This window comes from Pleurodeles waltl, chromosome 5, assembly GCF_031143425.1.
Source record: "Pleurodeles waltl isolate 20211129_DDA chromosome 5, aPleWal1.hap1.20221129, whole genome shotgun sequence".
NCBI classification, from domain to species: domain Eukaryota; kingdom Metazoa; phylum Chordata; class Amphibia; order Caudata; family Salamandridae; genus Pleurodeles; species Pleurodeles waltl.
This window is the reverse complement of record NC_090444.1, coordinates 185,776,102-185,791,066: the sequence shown is the minus strand read 5'-3', so window position 1 is coordinate 185,791,066 and position 14,965 is coordinate 185,776,102.

Genomic DNA, 14,965 nt, shown 5'->3' with positions numbered 1-14,965 from the left:
GGGGAGGGGCTATCAGAGGAAAGATTTTGACCCTGTTAAGGCAGGGAAGTTCCAGGCACTTGCAAAGGCAGTGATGTGCTTTAACTATCACCTGCCAGGACATAAGAGAGGAGATGCTGTCTGCTCCAAGAAGCCCCATATGGGGGAGTAGTCCCATGGGATTACTAGTATAGGTGTGGGTGGAAGTTGGCCCAGGGATGCGGTCAGGATATACAGAGGTCAATCAATCAAACAATTTATAAAGCGCGCTACTCACCCGTTAGGGTCTCAAGGCGTTGGGGGGGGGTCGAATAGCCTTGTCTTGAGGTGTTTTCTGAAGGCCAGGAGGTCTTGGGTCTGGCGTAGTTGGAGCGGTAGGGAGTTCCAGGTCTTGGCAGGGAGGTAAGAGAAGGATCTTCCTCCGGTGGTGGTGCGGTGAATGCGGGGGACGGAGGCGAGGGCGAGGCTGGCGGAGCGGAGCTGGAGGGCGGGGGTGTGGAATGTGAGTCTGTCGTTGAGGTAGGCCGGACCTGTGTTGTGGAGGGCTTTGTGTGTGTGGGTGAGTAGTTTGAAGGTGATCCTCTTCGATACGGGTAGCCAGTGTAGCTCTCTGAGATGGGCTGAGATGTGGTTGCGGCATGGGACGTCAAGGATGAGTCGGGCGGAGGCGTTCTGGATACGTTGCATTTTCTTTTGTAGTTTGGCCGTGGTTCCTGCATGGAGCACGTTGCCGAAGCCCAGTCGGCTGCTGGCTAGGGTGTGGGTGACTGTTTTTCTGGTTTCAACAGAAATCCACTTGAATATCTTGCGGAGCATGCAGAGGGTGTTATAGCAGGAAGAGGAGACTGCGTTGACCTGTTGAGACATGCTGAGTCAAGGATGATTCCCAGGTTCCTTACTTGGGTGGTGGGTGTGGGGGCAGCTCCGAGGGAGGTAGGCCACCAGGAGTCGTTCCAGGCGGAGAGGTTGCTGCCGAGGATGAGGACCTCAGTTTTGTCTGTGTTTAGCTTGAGGCGGCTTGATTCCATCCAGTCGGCGATAGCGTGAAGTTCCTTGTGGAGGTTGTTTCTTGCTGTTGTGGGGTCTTTCGTGAGGGAGATGATCAGCTGGGTGTCGTCTGCGTAGGATACTATGTTGATGTTGTGGGATCGAGCGATGTTGGCGAGGGGAGCCATGTAAATGTTAAAAAGTGTTGGGCTGAGGGAGGATCCTTGAGCGACCCCACAGACGATTTTGGAGGATTCGGACAGGTAGGGCGGAAGGCGGACTCTCTGGGTTCTGTCGGAGGGGAAAGAGGAGATCCAGTCGAGGGCCTTGCCGCGGATCCCGGTGTTGTGGAGGTGTGTTCGAAGGGTGTGGTGACAGATGGTGTAGAAAGCGGCGGAAAGGTCCAAGAGGATGAGCATTGCGGTTTCGCCTTTGTCGAGCATGGTCCTGATGTCATCTGTGGCAGCAATGAGTGCGGTCTCCGTGCTGTGGTTCTTGCGAAATCCGGATTGGGAGGTATCGAGCGCTTTGCTGTCTTCCAGGTAGCGGGACAGTTGGCTGTTCACGATTTTTTCGATGACCTTCACTGGGACGGGGAGGAGGGAGATAGGTCAGTAGTTAATGGGGTTCTCTGGACCTGCTTTGGGTTTCTTCAACAGGGCGTTGACGTCAGCGTGTTTCCATCTCTCCGGGAAAGTGGCTGTCTCGAAGGAGCTGTTGATGATTGCGCAGAGGTGGGGTGCGATGAAGTTGCTGGCTTTGTTGAAGATCTGGTGCGGGCAGGGATCCGAGGGGGAGCCGGAGTGGATGGAGGCCATGGTGTTGATGGTGTCTTCATTGTTGACCTGTGTCCAGGAGCATAGAGGGTTGGTGTTGTTTGATGCGTCGGGTTCTTGGTTGTTTGTGGTTGGCTGGGATTCGAAGCTGTTGTGGATGTCTTCGATCTTTCGACGGAAGTAAGTGGCGAGGGAGTTGCAGAGTTCCTGTGATGGCGAGGGTTCGTGGGAGCAGGTCCTGGGGTTGGAGAGTTCTTTGATGATGCCGAAGAGCTCTTTGTTGTTGTGGACGTTGGTGTCTATTCAGCTTTTGTAGTAGGTTCTTTTGGTAGTGTGGATCAGCTGGTGATGATTGCGGATGGCAGTCTTGAGGGCGGTGTGGTTGGATTCAGTGGGTGCAAGGTGCCAGGTCTTCTCCATTCTTCGACATTCCCGTTTGGAGGCCTGCAGGTCGGGGTGAACCAGCTGGCCTTGGGCCTGTGGTGGGAGTCTGAGGGTTGTTTGAGTGGTGCAAGGGTGTTGGCGCAGTCTTCTAGCCATTTGTGCAGGTAGGTGGCGGCTGTGCTGGGGTCCCGGGTCCTGGGAGGGGGTGTCTGGGTGAGGGTGGAGATCATCTGTTCTGTTGAGATTCTGTTCCAGTAATGGCGGGGGGTTTCGTGGTGAGGTGAGGTGAGTGACCGGCTTCTGAAAGGAGAAATGGATGCAGCAATGGTCAGTCCGTAGGAGTTCGGTGGTGTGGCTGAAGGAGACGTGGTTGCTGGCTGAGAAGATGGGGTCGAGTGTGTGTCCTGTGGTGTGGGTGGGTGACGTGACGAGTTGCTTGAGGCAGAGGTTGGCGAGGTTGTCGATTAGGTTGGTGGTGTTGATATCGTTGTTGTTTTCTAGGTGGAAATTCAGGTCGCTGAGGAGGATGTAGTCCGTTGAGGTGAGAGCTTGGAAGCTGATGGTGTCAGCGATGTCGTCGCAGAACTGTGGTCTGGGGCCTGGGGGCCTATAGACCAGTGTTCCTCTAAGGGTGGTGTTGGCGTTGATGTGGATTTTGAAATGGAGGTGCTCGGCAGATTTGATGGTGTCGTGGAGCTGGTGGAGACTCTTATGGTGTTTTTGTGGACTATGGCGATTCCTCCTCCAGGTTTGTTGCTGCGGTCTCTTCTGGTGATCTTGTAGTTTTCTGGTATGGCTATGGCTATATCTGGTTCCGAGGCCAGTCAAATTAGTGTCTGCTGGAGGAGTGGATGTTACATCCCTGGCTGTCTTACCTCCAAGCATCGAGAAGTACAGGTAGATACCTAAAGCCAATGGGACTGAGGTAGAGGCACTGAGAGATACAGGAGCCAATGTGACTACGGTCAAAGAGAAATTGATTTCTTCAGAGCAGGTCTTCCTTGATGTATTCCATCCACCAGGTAACTTATGCAGACACCAGAACCAAACTCCATCCCATGGCTATAGTGAGCTTGGAATGGGGAGGTGTGTCTGTCAGAAGATGTGACTGGCCCAAAGAAGTTATCTGTGGCTTCTGTCCTCCCAGTGGAGTGTCTTCTAAGAAATGATCCTGAAGCATCTGAGTGGTCTGAGGTGGAGAGAGGGGTCCATGCATAGAAACCGGACCTCCCTGAATGAGTGTGTACTATGATCAGGCCACAGGCTGCACAACCTGGAAGTGCTGGACACTTGGACACTGTAACAATGGGACAAGCCTCCAGAAGCAAGAGAAAGGGCACAGGGTCTGGCTTACCAGCCTAAGTAACTACAGAGGTGCAAGAGGAATCCAATCCTGAAGCGGAGGATCTGACCTCTGAGGGAGGGACCCTAACCATGCAAACTCTGCCTGACTTGGCAGAATTGCAAGGGGCGGGCAGCCCTACCAGAGAAGAGTTGTGCGAGGGACAGAGAGAGTGTCCCACTCTTGAGGGCCTGAGGCAGACTGTCAACAGGCAAGAACAGGGTGATGCCAGTGGATCTCACAGGGTTTACTAGGAGGATGGAGTCTGCTATACTGAAGCCAGGGACACCAAATCAGGGGCAACCAGAAGAGTGGTGGTCCCCCAAAAGTACAGGGAATCCCTCCTCACTTTAAGTCATGACATTCCCTTGGCAGGACTAAATACACAAGCATTGGGTGTTTTACAGGTATCCAGCGCTCACAGATAATACACCATCAGTACATAGCGAGAACTCCTCTATCTGAGAAAACAGAGCACCTAAATGGGAAGACACACCCCTCGTCCCCTGTAACAATCCGAGGATTGATTTGAAACAAATACACTTTTTAGGGCACACGCCGCTTTCATAAAAAGTCATTGGACAGTTTATGTCTTCTCAAAGAAGTTTTTATTCTCAGCAAGTTCCATTCCTTTTCGTGGTCATCAGGTACTGCAACATCTCTGTGTCAAATTACAGTAAATTTTGCACCAATCATAGGTTGTAGTCAGTTTTCAGCCAACACGTGTTTCGTCAAACTGGATTAACCCTTTGACTTTGTCAAGCCTGAAAATAATACACATAGACCTCTGTTCGTAAAGAATTCAACAACAACATCTGTTGTGCCACCACCAAAATCTCACCCTGTGGAATAAAGCGTGGAAACCAAATGGGATGAAAACATTCAGGCACCCAATTGTTGAGTTATTGTAGTGCAAAAATACAAGCATACGCATTCATCATATTGGTAATATTCGTGCATCCAAAATAGAAAATAGAAAATCATGTAGCTTCACTAGAATAATTGTGTCAGTGAAATCCAATAATCGTTACAGATTCCATTGCTGATTATATTCAAGGCCGCAAAAGGATAAATCCATTCCCACACAAGCAAGTGGAGCCCAAAAGGGCTCATGCTCAAGCACATGGAGAAATATCCATCAAACCTAACATTTCATTATCTGCTACTTCGTTAAATGCTTATGTCAATCACCAGGCCAAATTTCACTGCGATTTCAAAGGCCTCCCACCATCTACTGTATTAATCGGGACCTAAATAAAAACCTGTGGAATTAGTTACCAACTGAGTCAATGTATCACCAATCAGTCTCAAGACATTCATATACCAAAAGCTAATACCATTCCACACCAATCGACATCTGCGGAGCCAAAACTCACCCATGTGCTAAGTCGTATCCAATCTCTCCAGTCTCTCCATGTGCCAAAACCAATTGTCACCTCGTGTTCTCTTCCAAACACTTATATAAGTACCTATGGTAAAATTAAACTCATCCAAAATAAGCTATATTCACAAGAAGTATATTTATAAACATACCCCAGAGCCAAAACTTGGACTCAGCCCGACTCAATGTAGTTCATGTTTCATGTCGGAGCGAGTTCGATCCTGTCTGGCGTCCCAAACCAGCACCGTAAGGACACCTCATCTCTTTCAGAGCAGAGAGTAAAAAGTAAAGAGGGACAATGCCTCACCCTATATGACGGTGTGAACTTAATGGTGGTCGCCATGTTGGTAAGGTGATACTCCTAATACTTTTCTCACAGAATTAAAGACAAGGCACAAACTTTAAAATATAAACCAAAGTACATTGCAACCTGTGTCTCGGTTCTCTATTAAACAACCCATGGCATATCTAAACATTCCAAATCATGTAGTTCTTCAGAAAAAAGCTTTATATGTGGACACACATATAGAACTTACTCCATATAGTCACATGATCCTTAGATCCCATAGGGGATCCTTTGGCAAAAGGAAGCCATGAGGATAATGCGTTTAAAGGCAGTAGAAGATGGTTTGAACACTGATTATGAATTGGATTACTTTCTAGGGGATAAGGAATGACCAACATAGCAATAATTGGTAGAATGGGTGGGTCAAGGTCTCAGCCTCCAATTTTCTAAGGATTACTAGCCCCAAAATATGTGGCTACTTTGAGAATTGGACACATAATTTAACATTGCTCCAGATTTGTTGGTTGGATCAAACATATTATAAATGGTTTTATTTGGAACCTTTATGGCCGTCCGAGGACCCAACTGATTCAATTGATTGAACTGATTTACCTGGAATTTGGCTACATGTAATTCACAATGTTAATGGCCGTAGAGGTACATGTAAGACAACACCTACAATAACAGTGTTTCTGTATATTCATTTACGTGTAAATCGGTTCCCACACAGGCATGGGTGCACTAAATAACATGGTTGGATCGCTTTGGAAGTTTTAATTTTGCACAAGTAGCACTTTTTGTATCATATTTTTTTTTTTATTCTTTCTACAATTATGGATAGCCATGGACTAGTCCAGATTTTTTTTTATTTAGTCATGGGATGGGACTCATTATAAAATGTGTAGATCATGTGACTATATGGAGTAAGTTCTATATGTGTGTCCACATAAAAAGCTTTTTCTGAAGAACTACATGATTTGGAATTTTTAGATATGCCATGGGTAACAAAGGTTACATGGATGTTATAGTTAGGAAATGGAATTTAAAAAAAAAAGAAATTCACTTAAAAAAACAAAGGTTATAGAGATGTTATAGTTAGGTTCACATTTTAATCGTACAGAACCATAGAAAGTCACCTATTATAGTTAGAGTTATCTCAAATAACTATAACTTGTGCCCGAAGGGAACTATAAGTAGGCCTGGGTGAAAAACTCCTCTTCGCTGGCGGAGTTTGCGTTTTTCAACACTTTGCGTTCCATATAGAAGGCGGAGTTACCGATAGACTCTGCATGCTGCAAAGGAGTTTTTCCCCCGTTGGCGCATGCTTAATGCAATTCCTGTCACACGGGAAGCGTGACAAGAGACTTCTGGTCACTCATGAGCACAAACAAGATTTTGTACCCACCTGGGAGATTTAGCACTGCACCATAGACTTCCAGTGCGTCTTTTGTGACGAGCACGAGTGAGTGCGATCGACTAAGGTTGCAATCTGGCGAAGCTCCAGCAGCTAAAATCTCCTCAAAAGGACAATTTTGAGTTAAAAATGTTATCCATTTTACTGTGTGCATTGATTTTTTAGTGCGAGAAGTACTTTTTTGATTTACTTATTTTTTCAACAACAGGAAGTGCCCCAGAGACTCCAACTTCCTGTTCCTGTACAGCAGGCTCCTCCTAGTGCTTTGTCCATCTCCTGGTCACTGTTCACTTGGACTTCGAGCTGGAAGGATCAACTTTTTGTCTTCGGGATGTATCATTGGATTTAAGGACTTTGTTGTATTTGAGATTTTACAAGTGGGTTCAAAAAGACTTGTATAACGGTGTTCTACAACTTATTTTTTTGCATGGGCATGCACTAAGATTTATCTGTACTTTTATTCCAGTTTTAGAAATGATTGTGGTGGGTGGTCTGCAGCTTCAGTAGGGACCTAGTAGTTATTGTTTTACTTGAAATTTTCTTCTTTAATGGAAAAATGATTCCCGGTTCAGACAATTTTATCCATGTTTTTTAAATTTGAAATATTATTTAATTCACTATGTTATGTGGCCTAGTCTGCTAACTCAATAGGCCTTCCAGCTGTAGGCCCAGGCCTTTACTAGTCATAGGTGCATGATGAAACATGTGTTTGTGGTGAACTGAAACATCATTTAGACCATGGATGGCACTGGATTAAATAATTACCCAATGTATTTTGTCAGGATTTCATGTTTTTTTTTTGCAAACAGTGTATGGTGGGTAATATATTTGATGCCTTTAAATGCTGTGCATTGTTGTAAAATGTACTTTTTTAGCCCATTTAATTTTTGGGGGAATTGCTGACTTAATGCTGTTTTTTATCCTGTACCAATGCCTCCTTTGTCTGGCCAGTGTGTGAGAGTGTTTGTCATAGGCCACCATTTGGTTTTGTTCCCCATGCCATGTCCCCAGGGGCCATTTTTGAATAGTCAATTACAGTCCAATATGTATTTTTTATTTTCTTCTATTCATCCTGCTTGCTGTTTGATCATGTGCCTGGTGGGCATTTTTGTGTAGGCAGCCAGTGTGCTTTTAGGCCTGCTCATGTTCTTTGTTGTGGCCATGCCTCCTTGCTGGTTGTTGCTGTTTGACCATGTGGCTGGCGACCATTTTGTGTAGGCAGCCAGTATGCTTTTGGCCTGCATTTGTTCTTTGTTGTGGCCAGGCCTCCTTGTTGGTTTTTGCTGGACTATGTGGCTGGAGGCCATTTTGTGAAAGCAGCCAGTGGGCCTGCATGTGTTCTTCTTTGTTGTGGTGACCATGCCTCTTTGCTGGTTGTTGCTAGACCATGTGGCTGGTGACCATTTTGTGTTTGTGTAGGCAGCCAGTGGGCCTGCATGTGTTCTTTTTTGTGGTGGCCCTGCCTCCTTGCTGGTTGTTGTTTGACAATGTTGCTGGCGGCCACTTTGTGTAGGCAGTCAGTGGGCCTGCAATGTGTTCTTCTTTGGTGAGGTGGCCATGCTCCCTTGCTGGTTGTTGCTGTTTGATCATGTGGCTGGGGGCCATTTTGGGTAGGCAGTCAGTGAGCTTGTATTTGTTCTTCTTTGTTGTGGTGGCCATGACTCCTTCCTGGTTGTTTTGTTTGACCATGTGGCTGGTTGGCCATTTTGTGTGTAATGCTCGAGACCTGGTAGGTCAATGTTAATTACTAAAGCCCTCATTACAACCCTGGCGGTTGGTGTTAAAGTGGCGGTAATTCCTCCAGCAGGCTGGTGGTAATTACTGCCAAATTATGACCATGGCGGAAATATCTCCGATAGACAGCCAATGTAACACACCGACCGCCAGGGCGGAAGTAACAGGCACCACGTAGGTAGCCGCCTACAGCCAGGTGGAAGTCAATGTTCCGACCACCATATTTTGACAAGACCATCCACCACCTTTTCCGGGGCGGTACCAACGACATCAAAAGCCTGGCGAAACAGACCACAGAAGGGAAAGGACTCACCATTGGAGACATAGGGAACAACCACGCCACCCTGGATCCCGAGCTGCATGTTTTCCCCATGATTTTGTATGTGCTGCTCCACCATGAACACCAATGCCGGCGAAGTCGACGAGGGTGAGTACAGCCGTCTAGCACATAAGAGGGGGAGGGAGGAAAAAGTGAGTGACACACACACGCACCTCCCCCCCAAAACCATACACACAATCAGCTGCATTACTAAAACATGTGCCCCCATAACTCGGATGAATAATGCAAGGACAAAATTATTTTGAAAAAATGAATGTAATGAGAGCACAATATCAAGATAAATAAGTGAGGCAAGTTAATAGATATATATACATATGTACATAAAAAGGGACACAGCCCAGTCCACAATGCACGTAGTCCACATGGCCACAGGCCAAAGTCCAAGGCCACACATGGCACCTGCCTCAACACGGAGAGAACTCTGCAGAGGCATCAGTTGGGAAATAGGCAGGCACCTCAGGGGTACGGGGCACCTCAGCCGGCAGATGGAACAAGGCCACTGGTTCTGGAGGGGGCAACATGCCCTGTGCTTGGTCCTGGGAATGCAAGGCCACAGTCTCTCAAGTGGGTGACTTGCCCACTTGCTACTTGCTTTGGGGGGGGGCAAAATGCCCTGTGCTTGGTCCTGGGGAGTGCAAGGTCACAGTCTCTCAAGTGGGTGACTTGCTCACTTGCTCTGGAGGGGGCAATGTGCCCTGTGCTTGGCCCTGGGGAGTACAATGCCACAGTCTCTCTAATGGATGACTTGCCCACTTGCTCTGGAGGGGGCATCGTCCCTGTGCTCTTGATCCTGGGGAGTCTGGGGTAGGTGGGTGTCTTCCCCACCAATTCTGGAGGGGGCATCGTGCCCTGTGCTCTTGATCCTGGGGAGTGCAAGGTCACAGTCTCTCAGGTGGGTGTCATACCCACTGGATTTGCAGGGGGCAGGCCGCACAGCAGCCCATGGAGGCAGGATTACACACATCCACCAGCAGTGATGGTTGCTCACTGGAGGTGGTGGTGCTCCTGCTGGTGGGGGGAGGCACCTGGCCATCCCCTGCAACCCCGGACGGCTGCTCACTGGAGGTGGTGGTGCTGCTGCTGGTGGGGGGAGGCTCCTGCCCATCCCCTGCAACCTCGGATGGCTGCTCATTGGAAGTGGTGGTGCTGCTGCTGGTGGGGGGAGGCTCCTGCCCATCCCCTGGAACCTCAGATGGCTGCCCAACCATGGTTGGAGGTGGGGGCTCCGTCACAGTTCCTGCCCCGGACCTCTTGCTCTTCCTGCCTGCTGGTGTAGGCTCCATGCTCTCCTTGCTCTTCCTGGCAGCTAGGGCAGGCTCCTTAGTCTTCCTAGCAGCTGGGGCAGGCTCCTTAGTCTTCCTGGCAGCTGGGGAAGTCTCCTTTGTCTTCCTGGCAGCAGTTGGACAGGCTCCTTGCTCTTTCCTGCAGGTGGGGCAGACTCCTTCCCCTTGAGGCTGCCTGGTGCAGGATCATGCACCCTCAGGACATGTGTCCTGTATCGTGCCCATGGACTGGGTGGCTGAGGTGCTTGGCTGGGTTCTAACCGACCTGGCCAGACATGCAGGACAGGGGGAGGGGGAGGGAAGAGGTCAATGGTGGATAGGAACAGTTTGTATGGACATTGCAGTGGGAAGAGGGAGAAGTTTTGGGAGTCGAGGAAGAAGGAGTGGTTGTTGGAGGTGTCTGTCTGCTGATTTTGGTTGCAGGTGCATGGGCTGGATGCTGTTGTGAGGTGGATGGCTGTTGGGTGTCTGAGTGCTTGCGTTTGTGTACCCTAGGAGGGAGTGGACAGACACAGTGGGAGAGGACACAGGGGACGTGTGCATGGCTGTTGTGGAGGTGTCTACCAGTGAGGTGTGTGGTCTGCTTGGTGTGGTGGTGATGCTGGTAGTGGATGATGATGTAGTGCATGCAGGTGTGAGTGTAGATGGAACTGGGAGGGGGTGGAGGCAGAGGAGGAGGAGGAGGGGGGAGACAGTGGAAATTGTGGATGTTGGTATGTCTGCATCTGGATGATGTTTGTGTGAGTGCCTGTTGGATGTAGTGTGGTGCTTGTGTTTGCCTGTACCTGTCTTGTGTGTTGTCTTGTGTGCATGCTCGTCTGCCTGTGTGCTTGGGATAGGTTGGGGTTGAGGAGAATGGGATTGGGAAGAGGAAGTTGGAGAGTGGAGGGTGGTAACAGGGACAATGGCTGCCATCAGAGAACAGGCCAGAGCCTGGATCGATCTATGTTGGTGCCTCCACTTCAGTGTGAATGCCCTCCAGGAATGCATTAGTCTGTTGCATCTAGGGTGCCAACCCCTGGATGGCATTCACAATGGTTCAGTGCCCTGCAGAGATAGATCTCAGGAGGTCAATAGCCTCCTCACAAAGGGTAGCAGGGCTCACTGGGGCAGCGCATGAGGTGCCTGGGGCGAAGGAGATGCCCACCCTCCTGGGTGAGCAGGCACGGGCAACTCAATGAGGGGCTGCTGGGAGGGCAGTGCTGGTATGGGGATGGCAGCTGTACCTGTAGCTGGGGTGGTCACTGAAGTGTCTACCACCACCAGGGATCTTCCATCGGAGGAGGTATCTGTGTCAGAACTGTCCCCTCCAGTCTCTGCCGTGGTGCTCCCCTCGCCCTCCGTCCCACTGGTGCCCTCACTGTCAGTGGACTCTGCCTCCTGGGTCCTGTGGGATGCAGCTCCCTCTGTCACCGGTGCCTCTGCTCCTCCACCAGATGATGCTAATGCACATAAGGACAGGGTGACAAAACTTTAAGGGAGGGGGAGAGACAAAGGATACACTTGGTCAATGGCTGTACCAACACCACTGTTTGCATACACAGCACCCTCACACACAGTGAACAGGCCTACGCACTATGCATTGCACTATCAGTGATATTGCTAGCCACCAAGGCATGGGGAGGGGCACACACATGCAAATGCAGCACACCTGGGCCCCATGCAGGCCTGACCATTAGTGGATTCCTACGAGCTAGGTAGCAGGATTATCCCTTCAGAACCCTAGCCACCAGGGGACCTACGCTGCAATGTCAGGCCTGGCCTAGGGGCACCCACTGAAACACATCCACCACCCATATACCACCCCACCAGGCGTAAGTTGCAATGATGGGCACTGTACTCACCCCCTTGTGGTTGCAGTGATGTCCACATTCAGCTCTGGATAGACCACCGCCAGTATTCGGGCCATCAGGAGGGGTCAGGGTTTGACGGGCACCCCTTCCTCGTTGGGAGGCCATCCCCAGCTGGGCCTCCACCATCTTCCGTGCCCAGTGTTTCAGGTCCTCCCACCGTTTGCTGTCTGCCTGCCGTAGACTCCCAGGGTCCGCACATCCTTGGTGATGGCACTCCATATACCCTTCTTTTGATGGGTGCTGACCTGCAGAAGAAATACACACATGAAAATAGTATTAGTCCTGCCTGTTACACTTATGGCCCCCTATACCCCTTCACATCACCATTTGCACAAACATGGCCCAGCACTCCACCAATACGCCGCCCAGAGGACATCCACCCACCCCCCTTACACGAGGCTTTCATACACAACTCCATGCATTCATGCCACATGCATCGTGCCCACAGTCAAAGTCAAAGGAACTTTATTTCGGCTACAAAAGCCATAAAAGCGCATAGCAGCAAAAAATACAAATAAATACACAAAGTAATAAATGTAACAATACATATAATGATAAAATGGAATAAAGATAAAATACCCTCACACAGTGTGATGGAACAGTCTTGTTGGAACCATTAAACAGATACAAATTTCCCTCTAGCAATCCAGCTAGCTCCGAGGAACTTGGCAACGGCGATCACTAGCGTTGGCCTAGTGTCTGATCTGAGTATTTGCAGGGCTATTTCAGAGCTGCGGACTCCCAGCAGTCTGCATGCCTGGGCCAGCCCTTTCCTACGTGAGGTGGTATACGCGGGGCAGGCAAAAAGGACGTGAGGGAGGTTCTCAGTGGGGGCTTTGCAGGCTGGACAAGCGGTTGATTCTTTGTATGACCAGCGGCTGGTGAAAAGACTGCATGTCTCTTTTAAGTTAACAAAGTCACAAGATAATGTAGTGTGAAGTGCGGCCCCTAGATCTTCGTGATCCACCATTTGCCAATATAATTTCTTTAGTTCGCTTTTCGGGGGAAAGACGGAGGTGGTTGGTGAGTTCCAGAGTTCACTGAGCCCGAGTGAGTAAAGTGACCCCTTGATGTATCGTAGCCAGGGGATGCTGTGAAGATGATCAGCTTTTAAAATAACCTGCTGGGCTACAGTAAAGGTTTCAAGCTCTGGGGTAGTCCAGAGATGCCGCCAGTACAGGAGAGGGCGTAGGCAGGCTTTATGACGGATGCGTTTTATACCAAGATCCTTAAAAAGGGGGAATAGTGGAGTGCTTGGCGGAAGGGACACAATGTTTCTTAGGAAGTTGTTTTCAGCGATGGTTATGTCTTGGATTTTGGCGTAACCCCATAGTTCAGCCCCGTAAAGTGCTGAGGTCACAGCCTGGGCTTCGTATATCTGTATTGCTGGGCGAATTGGTTTTGTGTGTGAGAGGTGAAAGTTTTTCAATAGTACCCCTGTTGTTTGTTTTAGTTTTAAAGCTTGCTTTCCTATGTGTGATTTCCAAGACATGTTGTCAGTCAATGCTATACCCAGGTAGCTGAAAATGCCCACCTTCTCAAGTGTGGTGCCCTCTCGTGTAAACTTCCCTCTAAAAGATCTATGGGGATTGAGGGTCATTAGTTTTGTTTTAGAGGCATTGATTTCAAGTCCCCGGTATGAGCAGAATTTCTCAAAGCACGTGAGGAGTTTCCTTAGTCCACTAGGGGTCTTGGATATCAGGAGAGTATCATTTGCAAAGAGCATGACAGGGATTTGTTGTGTGCCAAGTGATGGTGCGTCAGCCTCCACTCTAAGCCGGGAGGGGACGATTTCATTGATATACAGAGAGAAGAGGGTCGGGGCAAGGACACACCCTTGCCGCACACTCCTTGATACATGGATTCTATCAGTTAGTTGCCCCTTGTTGTCCCACCTGACTTGTGCGTAGTTGTCCTTGTGGAGCCGTATCAATAGTGCTAGGATATGCTCCGGGATTCCCATTCGGGAGAGAGTGTCCCATAGTTTGTTGCAAGGTACTAGGTCAAAAGCAGACTTTTGATCCACAAAAGCTACATATAGGCTCACTTTACCAATGAGTACTTTTTTCCAGTATACAAATAGGAACCTGAGGGCTTGATCAGTGGTAGATATTTTTTTCCGGAAACTGGCTTGGAGGGGACTAAGGATATCATGTTCAGTAATCCAGTCTTCGATCTTTCTCAAGAGGCAATGGCAGAAGACTTTTTGCACACAGTCAATTAGACTAATTGGTCTGTAGTTGCAGGGGAGTGATCTGTTGCCCTTTTCAAAGATCGGGACAACCATAGCCCCTTTCCAGGACTCAGGGATAGACGCCCCAGATGCTATTGCATGAGGTATCTTGACCAGGATGCAATGTCGGTTGAGAACACGTCTGCTGGAACACCATCCGAGCCGAGGGCCCTGACACGTTTTATGGTGCCTAGGGAATATATTATGTCACTTTGAGAGAACAGCTGGGGCACTTCAGTGGTGGGTGCTAAAGAAGTGTTTAGGCAGGGGTCCATGTGAACAGGAGTGGGGCTATCATGGTCATGGGAGTACAGCCTACTAAAATGATCTACCCAATCTTTCGGGGCGATGTTGGTTATAATGTTCAATCCACTGCTTTCTGGGCCTTGCGCTGCCAGGGACAAGAACAGACTACAATTCCTCTTGCGCACAGCATCGCTAAGTGCTGTCCACCACTTATCATCTTGGTCACGCTTGGCTTTGTGTATGGCTGACTTGTAGGACTTCCTAGCTAAGCGGATGGCGTTGGCATCCTTGGATTTAATAGCTTGGATTAAGTGCTTATTTAAGGACCGGCACATTTTATTGAACCAGCGGTGCCTACCTTTGGGTCTCTTGCCATCATGGGCTGTGGATACTGAGAAGTGGACTGCGATATCCCTGAAGCATGAGGTGTGGATTAAACGTATTTCCTTATAGGGGATTGCGGGACCCACCTCTAAGTCCATTAACGTAGTCTTTAGGGTGTTATTAGCTGCATTGATGAGTGCGGGCCGAGCATCAACCTTGTCCCACTTTAGGTGTTGTTTGTTGCTAACATATAGACAGAGAGAGGATTATGATCACTTTCAGTTCTTTCAATGATCGTCATGTCGATGACTAGGGGCCATAATCTTCTGTCGAATAGACAGTAGTCGATTCTGCTGGTGTGGTTGGTTTGTTGAATGTGTGATGGCCTTTGGCGTCTGATTTG